Below are 17,744 nucleotides of genomic sequence, written 5' to 3'. Positions count from 1 at the left end.
TCCCTGCGTCAGGAAGATACTCCAGAGCAAGAAGTGGCAACCCACTCCAGTATGCTTCCCTGAGAAATCCCATGGACAGAGGAGCCTAGTGGGCTACAGTCCATGGGGTAGCAAGAGTCGGACATGACTGAGTGACTAACAGAAACACATAGCAGTCACTGCCAATCCAGTCACAATAAACAACAGCTGATTTTTTTGGGGGGGCAGAGGTCTAATTTTGACTTTATTTTACACTTTCAAAAGAGAAAAAGGGAGTGAAAAGTTGTAATGTCTTCAACTTTGGGGTTCAGCACATACAACAGACTCCTTGGACAAAGGTTCATCCAGATTGTTGAAAATTTTGATGCAGAGGGAAGACTAGGGGAGCCCACCCCACCCCACCCTTCCCGACCCCCACAGAGAGAAGTCTACAGTTACTCTATCACAGTGCTCTAGCTAAAGCCCAGGTTTCAAACCACAGAGTTCCAACTTAACGTCTACAATTTTAGGCTTTGGCATTTCAGTAAGAAATAAGCTCAGAGCTCATCTCAGAAGTAAAATTAAGCTGTTGCTCTCAGCTACACCCCACTTCCAGGCTTAGGCAGACACATAGGGTGGCAGTGGTATGGGGATAACAGCACTGTACTGTCACTGTTGATAACATAAACCAGGACATCAGAGGAGTTCCCGCCATTGATGCATCAGTAGCAATTCCAAACATAGCTAATCAAATAATCCTTAAAAGTCAAGATATGCTGATAAACAGAAAAATAATGAGGACCAAAGATAGGATTCATTGACATGATATCATCTTTGTGAGGAAAATTAGGAGGCAATTGAGAAGGGAAAGGCAAAGGAGAAAAGGAAAGATATACCCATTTGAATGCAGAGTTCCAAAGAATAGCAAGGAGAGATAAGAAAGCCTTCCTTAGCAATCAGTGCAAAGAAATAGAAGAAAATAACAGAATGGGAAAGACTAGAGATCTCTTCAAGAAAATTAGACATACCAAGGGAACATTTCATGCAAAGATGAGCTTGAAAAAGGATAGAAATGGTATGGACCTAACAGAAGCAGAAGATATTAAGAAGAGGTGGCAAGAATACACAGAAGAACTATACAAAAAAGATCTTCATGACCACGATGGTGTGATCACCAACCTAGAGACAGACATCCTGGAATGTAAAGTCAAGTGGGCCTTAGGAAGCATCACTACGAACAAAGCTAGTGGAAGTGATGGAATTCCAGTTGAGCTATTTCAAATCCTGAAAGATGATGCTGTGAAAGTGCTGCACTCAATATCCCAGCAAATTTGGAAAACTCACCCATGGCCATGGGACTGGAAAAGGTCAGTTTTCATTCCAATCCAAAAGAAAGGCAATGCCAAAGAATCCTCAAACTACTGCACAATTGCACTCATCTCACACGCTAGTAAAGTAATGCTCAAAATTCTCCAAGCCAGGCTTCAGCAATACATGAATCATAAACTTCCAGATGTTCAAGCTGGATTTAGAAAAGGCAGAGGAACCAGAGAGCAAATTGCCAACATCCATTGGATCATTGAAAAAGCAAGAGAGTTCCAGAAAAATATCTACTTTTGCTTTATTGACTATGCCAAAGCCTTTGACTGTGTGGACCACAACAAACTTTGGAAAATTCTTGAAGAGATGGGAATACCAGACTATCTGACCCGCCTCTTGAGAAATTTGTATGCAGGTCAGGAAGCAACAGAACTGAACATGGAACAACAGACTGGTTCCAAATAGGAAAAGGAGTACATCAAGGCTGTATATTGTCACCCTGCTTATTTAACTTCTATGCAGAGTACATCATGAGAAATGCTGGGCTGGAGGAAGCACAAGCTGGAATCAAGATTGGCAGGAGAAATATCAATAACTTCAGATATGTAGGACACCACCCTTATGGCAGAAATCAAAGAACTAAGGAGCCTCTTGATGAAAGTGAAAGAGGAGAGTAAAAAAGTTGGCTTAAAGCTCAACATTCATAAAACTAAGATCATGGCATCTGGTCCCATCACTTCATGGCAAATAGATAGAGAAACAGTGGCAGACTATTTTCTTGGGCTCCAAAATCACTGCAGATGGTGACTGCAGCCATGAAATTAAAAGATGCTTACTCCTTGGAGGAAAAGTTATGACCAACCTAGACAGCATGTTAAAAAGCAGAGACATTACTTTGCCAACCAAGGTCCATATAGTCAAACTATGGTTTTTCCAGTGGTCATGTATGGATGTGAGAGTTGGACTATAAAGAAAGCTGAGTGTCAAAGAATTAATGCTTTTGAACTGTGATGTTGGAGAAGACTCTTGAGAGTCCCTTGAACTGCAAGGTGATCCAACCAGTCCATCCTAAAGGAAATCAGTCCTGAATGTTCATTGGAAGGACTGATGCTGAAGCTGAAACTCCAATACTTTGGCCACCTGATGTGAAGAGCTGACTCATTGGAAAAGACCCTGATGCTGGGAAAGATTGAAGGCAGGAGAAGGGGATGACAGAAGATGAGATGGGTGGATGGCATCACCGACTCGATGGACATGAGTTTCAGTAAACTCCAGGAGCTGGTGATGGACAGGAAGGCCTGGCGTGCTGTAGTCCATGGGGTCGCAAAGAGTCGGACACGACTGAGGGACTGAACTGAGCTGAACTGAACTGTCATGTGTATTCCTGGATGGAATTTGGATAAACTGCAACCAAGGTGTTCAGGGCAAAACCAAAGATCTGGTCACAGAAGAATGGGATGATCCTGGTCACATGTTGCTTGTATGCTCTGTGCACAGCCATTGCCCAGCTAAGGACCATGAGAACAGAAATTGTGATGGCGATGCACATGTTGGCATCATCCATGAACTCAAAGCCACCTCCAAGTTCAGAACTTGAAAAGTGATACTGATCTGGATCAGCCAGGGCGCTCAACAGAACGAGCAGTACCACAGCATTGAAGATCAGGTACTGGGTGCCCAGCAGGATGGTGCCAGCCAGGACATGGCAGCACAGGCAGCAGCTGGTGAAGTAGAACGGCATCCAGGAGGCCACCATCTTCATCACTCAGGCTGCCAGCACAGTGGCATGCTGGGCTACTGCTGGCTCCTCGGCCACTCTGGCTCCACTCTGGCTCCCTCTCCCCACCCCGCTCACCACCCACGAGAGCTCCTAGCTGCTGTCTCTGACAGACCACAACAGCTGATTTTTGAAGTGTTCCCGTATATACCCACTCTTATAGGGAAACAGCCCTGGAAATGCAAATAATGACAATTATTTGGGACACCAGAATGTCTGTTCTATTATTTGTACCTGAAATTAAAAAAAAAAAACAAATTAAAGTCAACTCTTTCAAAACGGAGTCCCAAATCCATGGCCATGACTGCTGGTGTCTAGTAGGGCATTTAGCTGAGGTAAACAGAGATAACCAAGGGTACCATCTAAGAAGTGAGCTTCCCTTTGCAAGGAAACTCAAGGCGGGCACACTTTTAAGATGATCTTCTAGATTGCTATTCCATGGAAGATATCATTCCCATGATTAGGTTATTTTATATGGCATACAAAAAGGATTCGTAGCTGTGATTAAAATCTCTAATCAGTTGACTTTGTTACTTAAAAGGGAAATGCTCTTGAATGGGCCTAAACTACTCAAATGAAACCATTTGGAAAAAAAGTCTAGAGTCAGAGACAGAAGTCAGAGAGATCCAATACAGCAGCAGACACTCTCTGTTGGCCATGAAGAAGCAAATTGCCATGTTGTTTTGAAGAACTCAGAGCCCTTTATAAATGTAAATAATCCCGATACCATTTACAAAATAAAAAAAAAGTAGCTTTCCAATTTAACTATTTTATATAGTGGACGGATCAACTAGCAATTTTATGCTGCATAGGGTGACCCCACATTATCTGTATATTTGGGAATGTGTCCTTACTAGCATACTGCTCATACTGTGACTTCTCTAATGGTTTTGACATCAGCCCAGCTACATAGCAAAGAAAATTCCACAATTAGGCTTTTGTAGTTTGCCAGCATAAATACGTAAATGCCAGCATTCCTTCTACAAAGTATTTTCCAGTGTGCAGAAGCCATTAACATTGAGCCTTTTGAAATACCAAAGCCATGCTGCTGCTAAGTCGCTTCAGTCGTGTCCGACTCTGTGCGACCCCATAGACGGAAGCCCACCAGGCTCCCCCGTCCCTGGGATTCTCCAGGCAAGAACACCGGAGTGGGTTGCCATTTCCTTCTCCAATGCATGAAAGTGAAAAGTGAAAGGGAAGTCGCTCAGTCGTGTCAGACTCTTAGCGACCCCATGGACTGCAGCCTACCAGGCTCCTCCGTCCATGGGATTTTCCAGGCAAAGTACTGGAGTGGGGTGCCATTGCCTTCTCCGAGAGCAGTCTGCTAGCATATTATAAACACCTAATCAGAGCTTCCTGGTTAGTTCAGCTGGTAAAGAATCTGCCTGCAATGCAGGAGATCCTGGTTTGATTCCTGGGTCAGGAATTTCCCCTGGAGAAGAGAATGGCTGCCCACTCCATTATTCTTGCCTGGAGAACTCCATGGACAGAGGAACCTGGCAGGCTACAGTCCATGGGGTCACCAAGAGTTGGGCATGACTGAGAGACTTTCACACACTCAATCAGTTCCTGATTTCAGAATGCTAGAATTCAGAAAAAGAAGGCTACTTGATTACTGTTTTAAAAACTTTTGCATTTTACTTATTTTATTATTATTATTTATTGAAGGCTTCCCTGGTGGTTTAGAAGGTAAAGAATCTGCCTGTAATGCAAGAGACCTGGTTTTGATCCCTGGGTTGGGATTTTAGAATGTTATAATTCAGAAAAAGAAGACCACTTGACTACAGCATTGCTTTTTTTTTTTTTAATTTTACATATTCTATTACTATTATTAGTTTATTTACTTTGGCTGAGCTGGGTCTTTGTTACTGTGGGAGGAGGGCCCTTGATTCTGGCTCACGGGCTTTCTCTAGTTGCAGCTCAGGCTTAGTTGCCCCTCGGCATGTGTGATCTTAATTCCCCAATCAGGGATCAAACCTACATCCCCTGCACTGGAGGGCAGATTCTGAACCAGTGGACCACCAGGGAAGTCCCTACAGTTTCGCTTTATTCCTAATTTTCTGTATGTTACACAGTCCATAGGGCTAATGGGACGAGAACCACAGCAAGACTGCCTGGGTTAAAACTCCATCTCTTCTGTTTATCACCCCAACTCCCTCTCTCCTTCACTTTCCATGGCTGTCTAATGGGCATAATAACAGCACCCATCTCATTAAGCTATGAGGGTTAAATGAGTTTTGTTTGCTCCAGAGAGGATGTAAGGATATAAGATGGAGTGTGTGTGTGTGTGCATATTGCTCTTCAATGAGCTTGCATGCTCCCTGGGGGCAGCAGCCATGCCCTGTATCTCTCTGTATATTTCTGTAATGGCCAGCACAGTGCCATATATGTGAGCACTTACTGAATACACACACCATGCCAATACGTCTCCATCTATTCCCATGATGTTGAGCCTTGTGCTTGGCTCAAGGACAGCTGTGTGTTTGTTGGTTGGACTGTAACTGCTGCTGGCAGTCATGCCATCAACCCAGAAGCGAGAGTCATTGACCCACACAACAGGGTTTCAACAATCTGAGTCACCATCCTGCCTGCAGATTGGGTGAGCAGTGATGATTGGTTCTGCCAAGACAGGAAAGAGTGGGCTCATAATAGCAATTCAAAATGACTCACTATTCTCAGGACTTCCTTGTTGGTAAGACTCTGGGCTCCCAATGCAAGGGATTCAGGTTCAATCCCTGATCAAGGAACTGGATCCCACATACGACAGCTAAGAGTTCTTATGCCACAACTAAGCAATAATAAAGTAAAATAAAATAATTCATTATTTCCAATGACAAAAAGCTAGGATTACAATGATGTACATTGTTTATAAAGAAAATCATGACTAGCCTCCATTTGAAAATGTTTCTTACATTTAAAAATATGTGAAGATCGATGAGCCTGAATGAATACAAATAATGGACTTAACAGTTACTGCTGCCAGAAAAGAGAAAGCTGCCCATTCTACCCTTTCTCAGAGGATATCCCATGGCAGCTTAATGATGAACTAAAGCCTCATAGAAACCTTATTAGAGGATTTAGGTGCGGAGGATGGTTGTTCCAAGTCTTGGCAGAATGCATACCTGTTCTTCACGACTTTTGTTCTTTAACTTCCCAGAGGATGTTCTTTACACTGTCTATTGGGTCCACAAGAACTGCTTTGCCCTGTATGGTCTCCTCCATGGCCCCACCAGTGGAAAAGCATATCTTGGACAAGGAAAGAGTCTATGCTCTGCAAGTGTGGTGCTGTCACTTGGGAAGGGAAGACCAGTCAGGCTGAGCCAAAACAAAATTCTGCATTGGGGGACCTTCCTGGTGGTCCAGTGGCTAAGACTCTGAGATATCAATGCAGGGGGCTCATGTTCCATTCGGTCCGGAACTAGATTCTACATGTTGCAACTGAAAGATCTGCGTGCCTTAGCTGAGACCCAGAGCAGCCAAATAAATACATATTAAAAAAAAAAAAACACTCTGCATTGATGCTCACACATTTAGACACTAATATAAATAAACCCTATAACTTTATGGTCCCTTCCATATATGCACAGCAGCCCTTCCATTCCTGGATTATCCTGTGGGCTTTTATTTTCTACTGAAAGAAAAAGATAGTAACTTCAGTTCCCTCACCATTTCCATCTAGATGGGTTTTCAGGTAATGAGCTTTTGCTCCTCCCATAATTTTGTGGCAGTTCATGGGGAGAATAAGTAAAAAGAGGAAACAAAGGCGAAGAAGGATATAAAAATAAATGACCTGCTTTTTCCTCTGTCCCTTTTCTCCATGGCATCTGGAAACTTCTTTGTAGGTTCTTTTATGGCTGCTTCTGGACTTTCAAAGCTGTCTAGGCTGAGACAAGGAGAAGGGCAGAAAGAAGCTGCGCTGCAAATCACAGCAGTGTCCTGGGGAGGGAGTGCCCTGCAGTGGTCCATTGATCTTCATTGCTGTATTAGACAAATGGACTTCTCGACCTCAGACAAAACTTAGCTCAACAAAGCTTTATTTGGGAGGATGCTTTATATATAGTTCTTTATCCTTTTTAAATCTTACCTGCAGCTCCTGAGTATCTATGCCAAGATGAAAAGACTTTGGAAGCATAGAGAAAGGGCATCTTGGCTCCACATCCTAAAGGCTCAGGAAAAAATTCTGGGAACGTGAAACACATTTGCATACCAGCTGAACAGCACTTGGTAGCTAAACTGGTTGAGTTTCTACATACTTTTTAAAATGCAGCATTACTAATCTGTCTTATCAAATGCTCAGCATGAGAAATTTAAACCAAATTCCTTCATTGCACAAAGTAGTCTCTCTTACAGATCAATTGAGCTTGGGAAAATACAGAATTCTTAGCTTTGAATACACGAATGCTGTATGGTTAGCAAAAACAAGGAGTGTATGCAAAGAAGTCACAACACTGATAACCCAAATGAGAGGGAGAGAGCAAAGCTGTTCTGGGAATAAGCTTATAATGCAACCTATTTTGATAAGTGAGTTGATTCATTTGTCTCTAAATATGGTTGGATTGCTCGATTTCCTCCCCCTACCCCATACTGTCACTCCATTGGAAATAACCATGTGTGAAGACCTTTGCTGTCTTAAAGTCAAAGATGGCAGATCCCTGGGACTTGAAGCTGACGGTAGGGTGGGGTGAGCTTCTAGAAACCACCTGTTAGCTTTTGTAACAGGATCTGTATTTAGGTTACTAAGATCTTCAGTGTCGGGGGGGGGGGAGTCAAATGAGCACAGTCAGTGAACTTTTATCATTTGATTATTTTTAAGTAACTATTTTTCTGATTAGAAAAGTACTGTGGCTTCACTGTAGAATAATTAGACAGTAGAGATGAGAATAAAGAGATGGGTTTTTTCATAATCCCGTTTTCAAAAATAAATTCTATCAACTTTCTCACATGCGTGATATCCATTTGAATCTGTTTTTAAATGTAAATAAGGTAAAGTAGCAAATGCTTCAAGGTTTAATTCTAATGTCAGCTAATAAGGAGGAGAAACGTGTAAACTATCCCTGTATGTGCTCAGCTGCTCAGTCAAGCCTGACTCTTTGCAACCCCATGGACTGTAGCCTGCCAGGCTTCTCTGTCCATGAGATTTTCCAGGCAAGAATACTGGAGTGGGTTGCCATTTCCATCTCCAGAGGATCTTCACAGCCCAGGGATCGAATCTGCATCTCCTGCATTGACAGGCGGATTCTTTACCACTGAGCCACCAGGGAAGCCCTAACTATCCCTGTTATTATCCACAAATTACTTACAAGGTAGGGTATACATAGTTTTATGTTCACAACCACGTAAAGTGCTGCTACGCACACCAAAGTTTGAGAACTACTTAGCTAGACTAAAAGAAAAAGAAAAAGCAATGTCTTAAAATAGCCTAGGGAGGAGGGTGGAGAATTCTAAAGTTGTTCTGTTGCTGGCCGTTATCCACTCTGTTGCATTTTGATATTAAGCAACTGTAACCTTGATACATATTAATAGGCTGGTTTATTGTGTGGATTAAAGATGATAAAGAAGCCACACCTTGCTGGAGATTAAATTCTAACCTTGGTGCCAAAGATGCACATATGATGCCCACTCCCTCACTTCCTCTCACTCTCCGGATATGGAAAAGAAAAAAAAAACTCAGATCACATATGTTGTTTTGAGTCCAGTTCTTCCATTTAGCTAGCTATTTTAAGCTTTTTCCCAAGATAATCAAGTGCTATTCTAAAACACATTCTATTTATGGTTATTGTTCCAAGTTTGTTTTAATATGATTATATTTCAGTTCCTGGTTATGGAGAGATGTAACTCATGTATTGGGTCGGCCAAAAAGTTCATTCAGGTTTTTCCATAAGATATTGTGGAAAATAATATCCAGTATGTGAATAATATATCCATATAGAATATCCAGTATGTAAATAACAATCCAATATGTGAACTTTACAAATAATTTGCACCACAGATGTTTAGTGTGGGTCTTTGAACCTGAGAATCCAAAGGGACTGCATGTTGCTCTGGGAGAAACTGAAGAAGTGAGGCTGCAGGGCCTCTGTGCTGGAGGAATGATCTCTCCGAAGCAAACGAGGAGACATCTCAACCTCAGCAATAGGACAAATGCTTCTCCTGTTGATTTCCTACCACCTCATTTTCTAGTCATTTATTCCTTATGTTGTTTCTGAAAGCTATTTTGCAGCTTTTAGGTGTATGTGGATCACAATAAACTGTGGAAAATTCTGAAACAGATGGGAATACCAGACCACCTGATCTGCCTCTTGAGAAACCTATATGCAGGTCAGGAAGCAACAGTTAGAACTGGACATGGAATAACAGACTGGTTCCAAATAGGAAAAGGAGTACATCAAGGCTGTATATTGTCACCCTGCTTATTTAACTTCTATGCAGAGTACATTATGAGCAACGCTGGACTGGAAGAAACACAAGCTGGAATCAAGATTGCCGGGAGAAATATCAATAACCTCAGATATGCAGATGATACCATCCTTATGGCAGAAAGTGAAGAGGAACTCAAAAGCCTCTTGATGAAAGTGAAAGTGGAGAGTGAAAAAGTTGGCTTAAAGCTCAACATTCAGAAAACTAAGATCATGGCATCCGGTCCCATCACTTCATGGGAAATAGATGGGGAAAGAGTGGAAACAGTGTCAGACTTTATTTTGGGGGGCTCCAAAATCACTGCAGATGGTGACTGCAGCCATGAAATTAAAAGATGCTTACTCCTTGGAAGGAAAGTTATGACCAACCTAGATAGCATATTCAAAAGCAGAGACATTACTTTGCCAGCAAAGGTCTGTCTAGTCAAGGCTATGGTTTTTTCTGTGGCCATGTATGGATGTGAGAGTTGGACTGTGAAGAAAGCTGAGCACCAAAGAATTGATGCTTTTGAACTGTGGTGTTGGAGAAGACTCTTGAGAGTCCCTTGGATTGCAAGGAGATCCAACCAGACCATTCTGAAGGAGATCAGCCCTGGGATTTCTTTGGAGGGAATGATGCTAAAGCTGAAACTCCAGTACTTTGGCCACCTCATGCGAAGAGCTGACTCATTGGAAAAGACTCTGATGCTGGGAGGGATTGGGGGCAGGAGGAGAAGGGGCCGCCAGAGGATGAGACGGCTGGATGGCATCACTGGCTCAATGGACTTGAGTCTGAGTGAACTCCGGGAGTTTGTGATGGACAGGGAGGCCTGGAGTGCTGTGATTCATGGGGTCGCAAAGAGTCGGACACAACTGAGCGACTGAACTGAACTGAACTGTGCATGCTGAGTCACTTCAGTCATGTCCAACACTGTATAGCCCCATGGACTATAGCCTGCCAGGCTCCTCTGTCTATGGGATTCTCCAGGCCAGAATACTGGAGTGGGTTGCCATGCCCTCCTCCAGGGCATTTTTCCCCTCCCAGGGATCAAAGCTGTATCTCTTAAGTCTCACGCATTGGTAGGTAGATTCTTTACCACCAGTGCCATCTGGGACAGGGCAACAACTAGACACCAATAGGCTACCTGAGGCTGGACTAGGTGGGGAAAATCTGAAGGCAGCGAAACAAGACAGTGACGGAAGTTTCAAGACTGGTGTGGAAGACATTAGCAGTGGAGCTAAAGAAGGGACCGTGGGAAAGTAGCAAATTTGACGACTGTAGAGAAGAATAACTAGATTATTATAACTAGGGGTTTAACTAGAGGTCAACATAACCAGACATCGGCCATGAGATCCAGTTGTGATTGTCCACCCCTCAGATCCATAGCCTGTGGAGGCCCGAAGCTCTCACCATCATTTCCACTCGCCCTGGAGGTCAGCTCTAGGCCCTCTGACTTTCCCACAATCTCTTCCGCTCACATCAGATCATTTTCCAAGATGAAACTCATCATCTTCTTTCATTTCCTAAACTACCTTGCACACAGCCAACATTTATGAGTACGGTAGCTGCCACAGATCATGTAGGCTGGCTAGCCCAGGACCAGGCCTTCTCCCTGGCTCCCTCTGTTAACAAGGCTGTGTGTGCTCAGTCGTGTCTGACTCTTTGCCGCCCCATGGGCTGTAGCCCGCCAGGCTCCTCTGTCTATGGGAGTCTCCAGGTGAGGATACTGGAGTGTTGCCATTTCCTTCTCCAGAAGATATTCCCAACCCAGAGATCAGACTCGTCTCTTGCGTGTGTGATTCCTGCATTGGCAGGTGGATTCTTTACCACTGTGCCACCTGGGAAGCCCATTAAAGAGGATACGAAAGCTAATTAGAGACCTCCATGGCAGTTCACTGGTTAAGACTCCAAACTTCCAATGCAAGGGGTATGGGTTCCACTCCTGGTAAGGAAACTAAGATCATATGCCTCAGGACCAAAAATAAAATAATAAAACAAATAATTTGTGTGCTATACCCAAAGTATGAAATGAATTGCAGTATGATCTGCAATTACCCCCCAGATCTGGAGAAAAAAAAAAAAAAGCTTATTATTTCCTTTTGCCCCTTGAGTTCAGGGAGGCCATGTGATGGAAATAGAAACTTGCTAGGGGTGTTTCTGATAGTTTACTTTTTTAAAAAAAGAATACATCCATCATTGGTAGTCTTTCTCTTTATTCTCTTCTTGCCTTGAATATGGATTTAATATATGAGTGCATGGCAGCTCCCTGAGACCGTACGTAATGTGGCAAGGATGAGCATAAGAGCCAGCAGAATAAGGATGGCAAAGTGGAAATATGGAAAGTACCTAGGGAGGCTTCCCTGATGGCTCAGTGACGAAGAACCCACCTTCCGAAGCAGGAGACAGGGTTCAATCTCTGATCTGGGAAGATTCCACTTGCCTCAGAGCAACTAAGCCCGTGCGCCACAGCTATCGAGCCTGTGCTCTAGGGCCCAGGAGCAGCAACTACTGAGCCCACACACCCTAGAGCCCAGCTCTGCAACAAGAGAAGCCACCGCAATGAAATGACTGTGCCCTGCAACTGGAAAAAAGCCCATACAGCAATGACGACCCAGCACAGCCAAAAATAAATCAGAATTTTAAAACATTAAAAAAATATAGCTGGGCAGAAAGATTTTTTTCCAAGTACCTAAATCTTTGATGGCATCATTGATTAGCTGAATCCTTCCCAACAACTACAAATCTCTGATTTTAGATAAATTCCCATTTATTTTGGCCACCATGTTTCTTGTATTCTATAACTTACAGCCTACTATGCCCCAAACTGATAAAGTAGATTTTGCTGTGATATTCTGGGGGTCCCAGAGTGCATGAAGATTACACAATCTTTTGCCATCTTGCTTATTTCTCATCCTTTCTCTTCTCTTTTCCTCTTTCATTTCACACCCTAAAAGGCAAAGCAGAATTATCCCTTTGTTTCCCACAAAGCATTTGTAGCCATAATGACCTTTTTCACAGAAGTGTAACTTAGACATCTCTTCCTCCATTGCAGTTCAGTAGCTCAGTCGTGTCTAACTCTTTGCAACCCCATGAATCACAGCATGCGAAGTCTCCCTGTCCATCACTAACTCCCGGAGTTCACTCAAACTCACTTCCATCGAGTCGGTGATGCCATCCAGCCATCTCACTCTCTGTCATCTGCTTCTCCTCCTGCCCCCAATCCCTCCCAGCATCAGAGTCTTTTCCAATGAGTCAACTCTTCGCATGAGATGGCCAAAGAATTGGAGTTTCAGCTTCAACATCAGTCCTTCCAATAAATATTCAGGACTGATTTCCTTTAGGATGGACTGGTTGGATCTCCTTGTGGTCCAAGGGACTCTCAAGAGTCTTCTCCAACACCACAGTTCAAAAGCATCAATTCTTTGGCACTCAGCTTTCTTCACAATCCAACTTTCACATCCATACATGACTACTGGAAAAACCATAGCCTTGACTAGATGGACCTTTGTTGGCAAAGTAATGTCTCTGCTTTTGAATATGCTATCTAGGTTGGTCATAACTTTCCTTCCAAGGAGTAAGTGTCTTTTAATTTCATGGCTGCAATCACCATCTGCAGTGATTTTGGAGCCCAAATATATTTTTTTTCCAATAAAGTCAGCTCTCACTCTAAAAGAAATTTTGGTGCCAGATGTTCAGATAAAAATATCCTCTACTTTTGTACATAAAAGATAATACATTTCTTAAAAGGATACCGATACTTACAGCCCTAGAGATTGAAAAGAGAATGCTGCCAGTATTGAGATAATTCTTCATAGTGACAAGAGTCGATGCCAGTATTGGCTCTGTCTGCCTGGAAAGCACTGCCCGGCAATGCTGAGCAATTTGGCTTGCTCTCTCCAGACTGGGCAGGTCGTTTCTGTGGGAATTGGTCAACTGAGTATGCTCCCCATGTCCAGCATGTCCACATTGACATTCTAAACCCTGGGGAAAGGTCATCTGCCTCCACCAGCTTCACCCAAGACTCCGGCTTGAGCTTGATCAGTCATAGAACACTCGCCAGATGAAACTGAGCGTCTGCACCAGACTGGGCTCACAGAGTTCCTGCACTCAGCCAGCAGAGGTCAGCTGCCAAGAATAACCAAGCCTGGGCTTGGAGAGCTCAAGACAGCTGGTGGCTTTTCCAGACATATTATCTTGTGTGTTTTCTACCAGAGGTAATTGAGACTAAGGTGAATAAATCAGAGCGTATTGGGACTTCCCCGTGGCTAAGACTCTGCACTCCCAATGCAGGGGGGCATGTTCAATTCCTGGTAGAAGAGCTAGATCCATGAGCCACAACTAATGGTCCTGCATGCCACAATGCAGATAGAGGGTCCCAAGTTCTGCTGCTAAGACCTGGCTCAGCCAAATGAATGAAAATCAATCAATCTTTTTTAAAAGTGTACTTTCTCAATGCAAATATTTTTAAATGTCTCTTTTCCCCCTTACTCTATGCTAACTGCACATTCTACTCCCACATATGTGGTCCTTTGTTAAACCTATTCAGGACTCACTTTTTTAAAAAATTCATCCCTTTGTCTAAACCAATGGTTCTCAACAGGAGTGGTTTTTGGCCCCCAGGAGACATCTGGCAATGTCTGCTGACATTCTTGGTTGTCACAGCTGGTGGGTGGGGGAGGATGCTTCTGGCATTCTATGGACAGAGGACAGAGATGCAGGTAAGCATTCAGCAATGCACGGGACACCCCAAATCATCAAAGCATTATTCCAGTAGTGCTGAAAACCCCAATCAAACTCAAGCACCAGTAAAAAATAAGCAGAGAGAACAAGCGCTTTGAGCCTTCTTAGTTTTTGTTGCTGTTCAGTCGCTCAGTCGTGTCCTACTCTTTGCCACCCCATGGACTGCAGCATACCAGGCTTCCCTGTCCTTCACCATCTCCCAGAGCTTGGTCAAACTCAGGTCCATTGAGTCAGTGATACCATCCAACCATCTCATCCTCTGTTGTGCCCTTTTTCTCCTGCCTTCAATCTTTCCCAGCATCAGGGTCTTTTCCAATAAGTCAGATTTTCACATCAGATATGCCAATGTACTGAAGCTTCAGCTTCAGCATCAGACCTTCCAATGAGTACTCAGGGTTGATTTCCTTTAGGATTGACTGACTTGATCTCCTTGAAGTCCAAGGGACTCTCAATAGTCTTCTCCAGTGCCACAGTTCAAAAGCCGTCATAGAGACCTATTTAATTCTTAGATGCATGCATATATTTCTAATTTATTTGCTTTGTCATTGGTTGTCAGTGCCTTTGATTATACATATTGTATCCTATTATAATAAATACAGTTTGTAACTCACTGACAGTATCTGGACATCTATTGACAGAATCATTTGCCAATACTGATTTTTTCATTTACCTCCTTCTGTATTACATTTCTGACTTCTGGTCTTGAAGCAAAACAATCCCTTAGCAATGAAAGCACAAAGTCCTAACCACTGAACTAACCCTAACCCTTAACATTCTTTCTAAAATGGAATCATTTATCCAGTTTATTTTATCCTCCATCACAATCTGAGCATCTTACCTAGGAAAGATATAGACAAGTTCATTGGTGCACCCAACTGTCTGGCCCACAAGAGTCAGAAACCCACCATCATGAGGCTACAATTAAACTATTTCCTCTGGGTTTACACATTTACTGATTTCAGGCATGACAGAGAATTCAAGTTCAAGGCAGGTAAATAACAAATCTCTGGGAACCTTTGCTCCCATCATTTCTTCCACCAACTCTTGTTATTTCAGATTCTACCAATCTCATCTCCTTTTCCTTTTTAGAATATTCTCTGAATTGTCTTCACTCAGCTCTCTCTTTTCAGAACTCTAAATGCATAGTCTCTCTTCCCCTCAAATGGTGTTTAATCAAATACACTTTGTGATGCCACTCACATTTCAGTTTGCCTAGTTATTAAATTAAACATTTATTTTCTCTCCAACTAGAGAAGCTTGTGGGGCAGAGACCATGCCTACTTCTCATTAAAACTTCTCATTAAATCCCTGGAGGATCAAATCTAGGGCCCAAACCAAAAGTCATCCAATAAATAGTGATTTCATGAACAAAATATAGATCATGCATAGGTATGTTTGAGACTACAAGAACATACTGTTTTATGCCCTCAGTCTCTTAATCTGGTCATCATGAATGGAAGGAAAAACATCTTGTCTCCCTGAGAAAATCTTTCTTATAATAAAAATAATAGGGAAGCTTGGCCAAAGTTCACATGACTAAGTCATGACCAAAGAGAAACTTGATCTGAGCCCTTTGGTGACATGCTCAACGTAGGAAATGTGAATGAGCTTAATGATTACTGATGGCTGTTAAAAATTAAGGCTCTAAAAACTATGTGAATACTAAAGCTGCACGTACCTGGAGGTAATTGGTGATACCTTTCCGAACAAATTTCTGTTTCTAATATTTTCCTTCTAATGGACTTCAGAGCAAATAAAGCAATGAAGCCAACCAAAAAAAGGACAGGAAACAGATTTTCCACATACCCATTGTCTACTTTCCTTTTAGACACATCCTTGATCCTCAGACTAAAGACTTGCCCCAAAGTAAATTGAGTTAAAATACATGGAAACCTCATTTCTATGAAGTTTCATAGTAAAATGAATACGTCTAGGATTCTATACACAAAATAATATGTCTAGTATTATTAATAGTTTCTGTAACTTTCTTTAAAAGTTTCTCTTTTATCAGTAAATGCATATCCTATTTTGGCTTCCCCGGTGGCTCAGTGGTAAAGAATATGTCTGCAATGCAGGAGACTTGGGTTTGATCCCTGGATTAGGAAGTTCTCCCTGGAGAAGGAAATGACAGCCCACTCCAGTATTCTTGCTGAGAAACCCCATGGGCAGAGGATCCTGGTAGGCTAAGTTGCAACTGAGCAACTAAGCACTCACACATGAGTATCCTATTTACAGCAGCCCTGGAATAGTGCTGATTTATTACACACTATTTGCCTCGACATTATTTTTCTGAGCCAAAAATGAAAAAAAAAAAGTCATATGGACTTCCCTTGTGGTCCAGTGGTTAAGAATCTACTTGCCAAAGCAGGGGACATGGGCTGGATCTCTGGTCCGGGAAGATTACACATGCTGAGGGGCAGCTAAGCCCATGTGCTGAAAAGAAGCCCTTTCACCCTAGAGCCTGCGCTCTGCAACAAAAGAGGCGAGTGCAATGAGAAGCCCACACACTGCAACTAGGGAAAGCCCACTTGCAGAAAGCCCACAAAGACCCAGCAGGGCCAAAAATAAATAACTAAGTAAATTAAAAATGGAAAGAAAAAAAGCATGATATGGAGCATTACATCATAAAGGAAAATATAACAAACCCTACAGTCCACCCCTACAGCAACCAGTGAGAGGCACTCTCCTGAACTGAGTTGAGATGTACTGAAATAAGTACCCCTGCTCTGATGCGCCTTCTCTGTTGCCATTACTGGTTATCAGTTTTAACCCCTGGCTGACAAAATGAGTGATTGACAGTGCTGGACCTGCAGTAAAAGGAAAAATATCATCCTAAATGTTGAAATGCAGATTTTAGTGAGACAAGAGCTAGCAAGGAAAAGGTCAAGGAAATCTAGGCTGAAGAGTCACAAGCCACTGGGCACTGATGGAAGAAGCCCTTTGACTTTGTGAAGGGCTTCAGAAACAGCACGGCAGCCTTGAAGGCTGACCTATGCTGGAGGATGCACTGGCCACAGGCCAGGAGTGACCTCAGAGGAAAAGAGCAATTGCCCATGCACAACAAGGACTAGGATGCTCAGGAAGCAATGATCACCACGGTTCAGTTAGAGCTTTCATTTCCAGGAGAGAGTCTCTTAATCCACAGGGCAAATTAAGAATATGGCAACATTGCGCTTATGTTGAGTTGCTCCATCGTGTCAGACTCTTTGCGACTCCATGGACTGTAGGTCTCCAGCCTCTTCCGTTCATGGGATTTTCTAGGCAAGAATACTGGGGCAGGTTGCCATTTCCTCCTCCAGGGGATCTTCCCAACCCAGGGATCAAACTCACATCTCCAGTGTCTCCTGCATTGGTAGGCAGATTCTTTTCCACTGAGCCACCTGGGAAGCTCATAGGAACCTTACTTAAATATTTAAATTTCTTCAAATTTAAATGCAAGCATCTTTGTTTCCCATGTTCATCTGTTCCTCTAATAATCATTGTGTCCTTTTTGAAGCATGGAGGTTAAGAAAGCAACAAGACAAAGAATCTACTACTAGTAAGAAGCTCACAG

At 42.9% G+C, this 17,744-nt stretch overlaps 1 pseudogene; it reads right to left on the bottom strand.

Annotated features, from left to right (window-relative positions):
• Positions 1-361: 361 nt before the first annotated feature.
• LOC102413362 lies at positions 362-3,040 on the bottom strand (annotated as a pseudogene).
• Between the last annotated feature and the right edge of the window lie 14,704 nt (positions 3,041-17,744).

Source organism: Bubalus bubalis, chromosome 7 (assembly GCF_019923935.1).
Source record: "Bubalus bubalis isolate 160015118507 breed Murrah chromosome 7, NDDB_SH_1, whole genome shotgun sequence".
NCBI classification, from domain to species: domain Eukaryota; kingdom Metazoa; phylum Chordata; class Mammalia; order Artiodactyla; family Bovidae; genus Bubalus; species Bubalus bubalis.
This window is presented reverse-complemented; position numbering and strand designations above follow the sequence as displayed.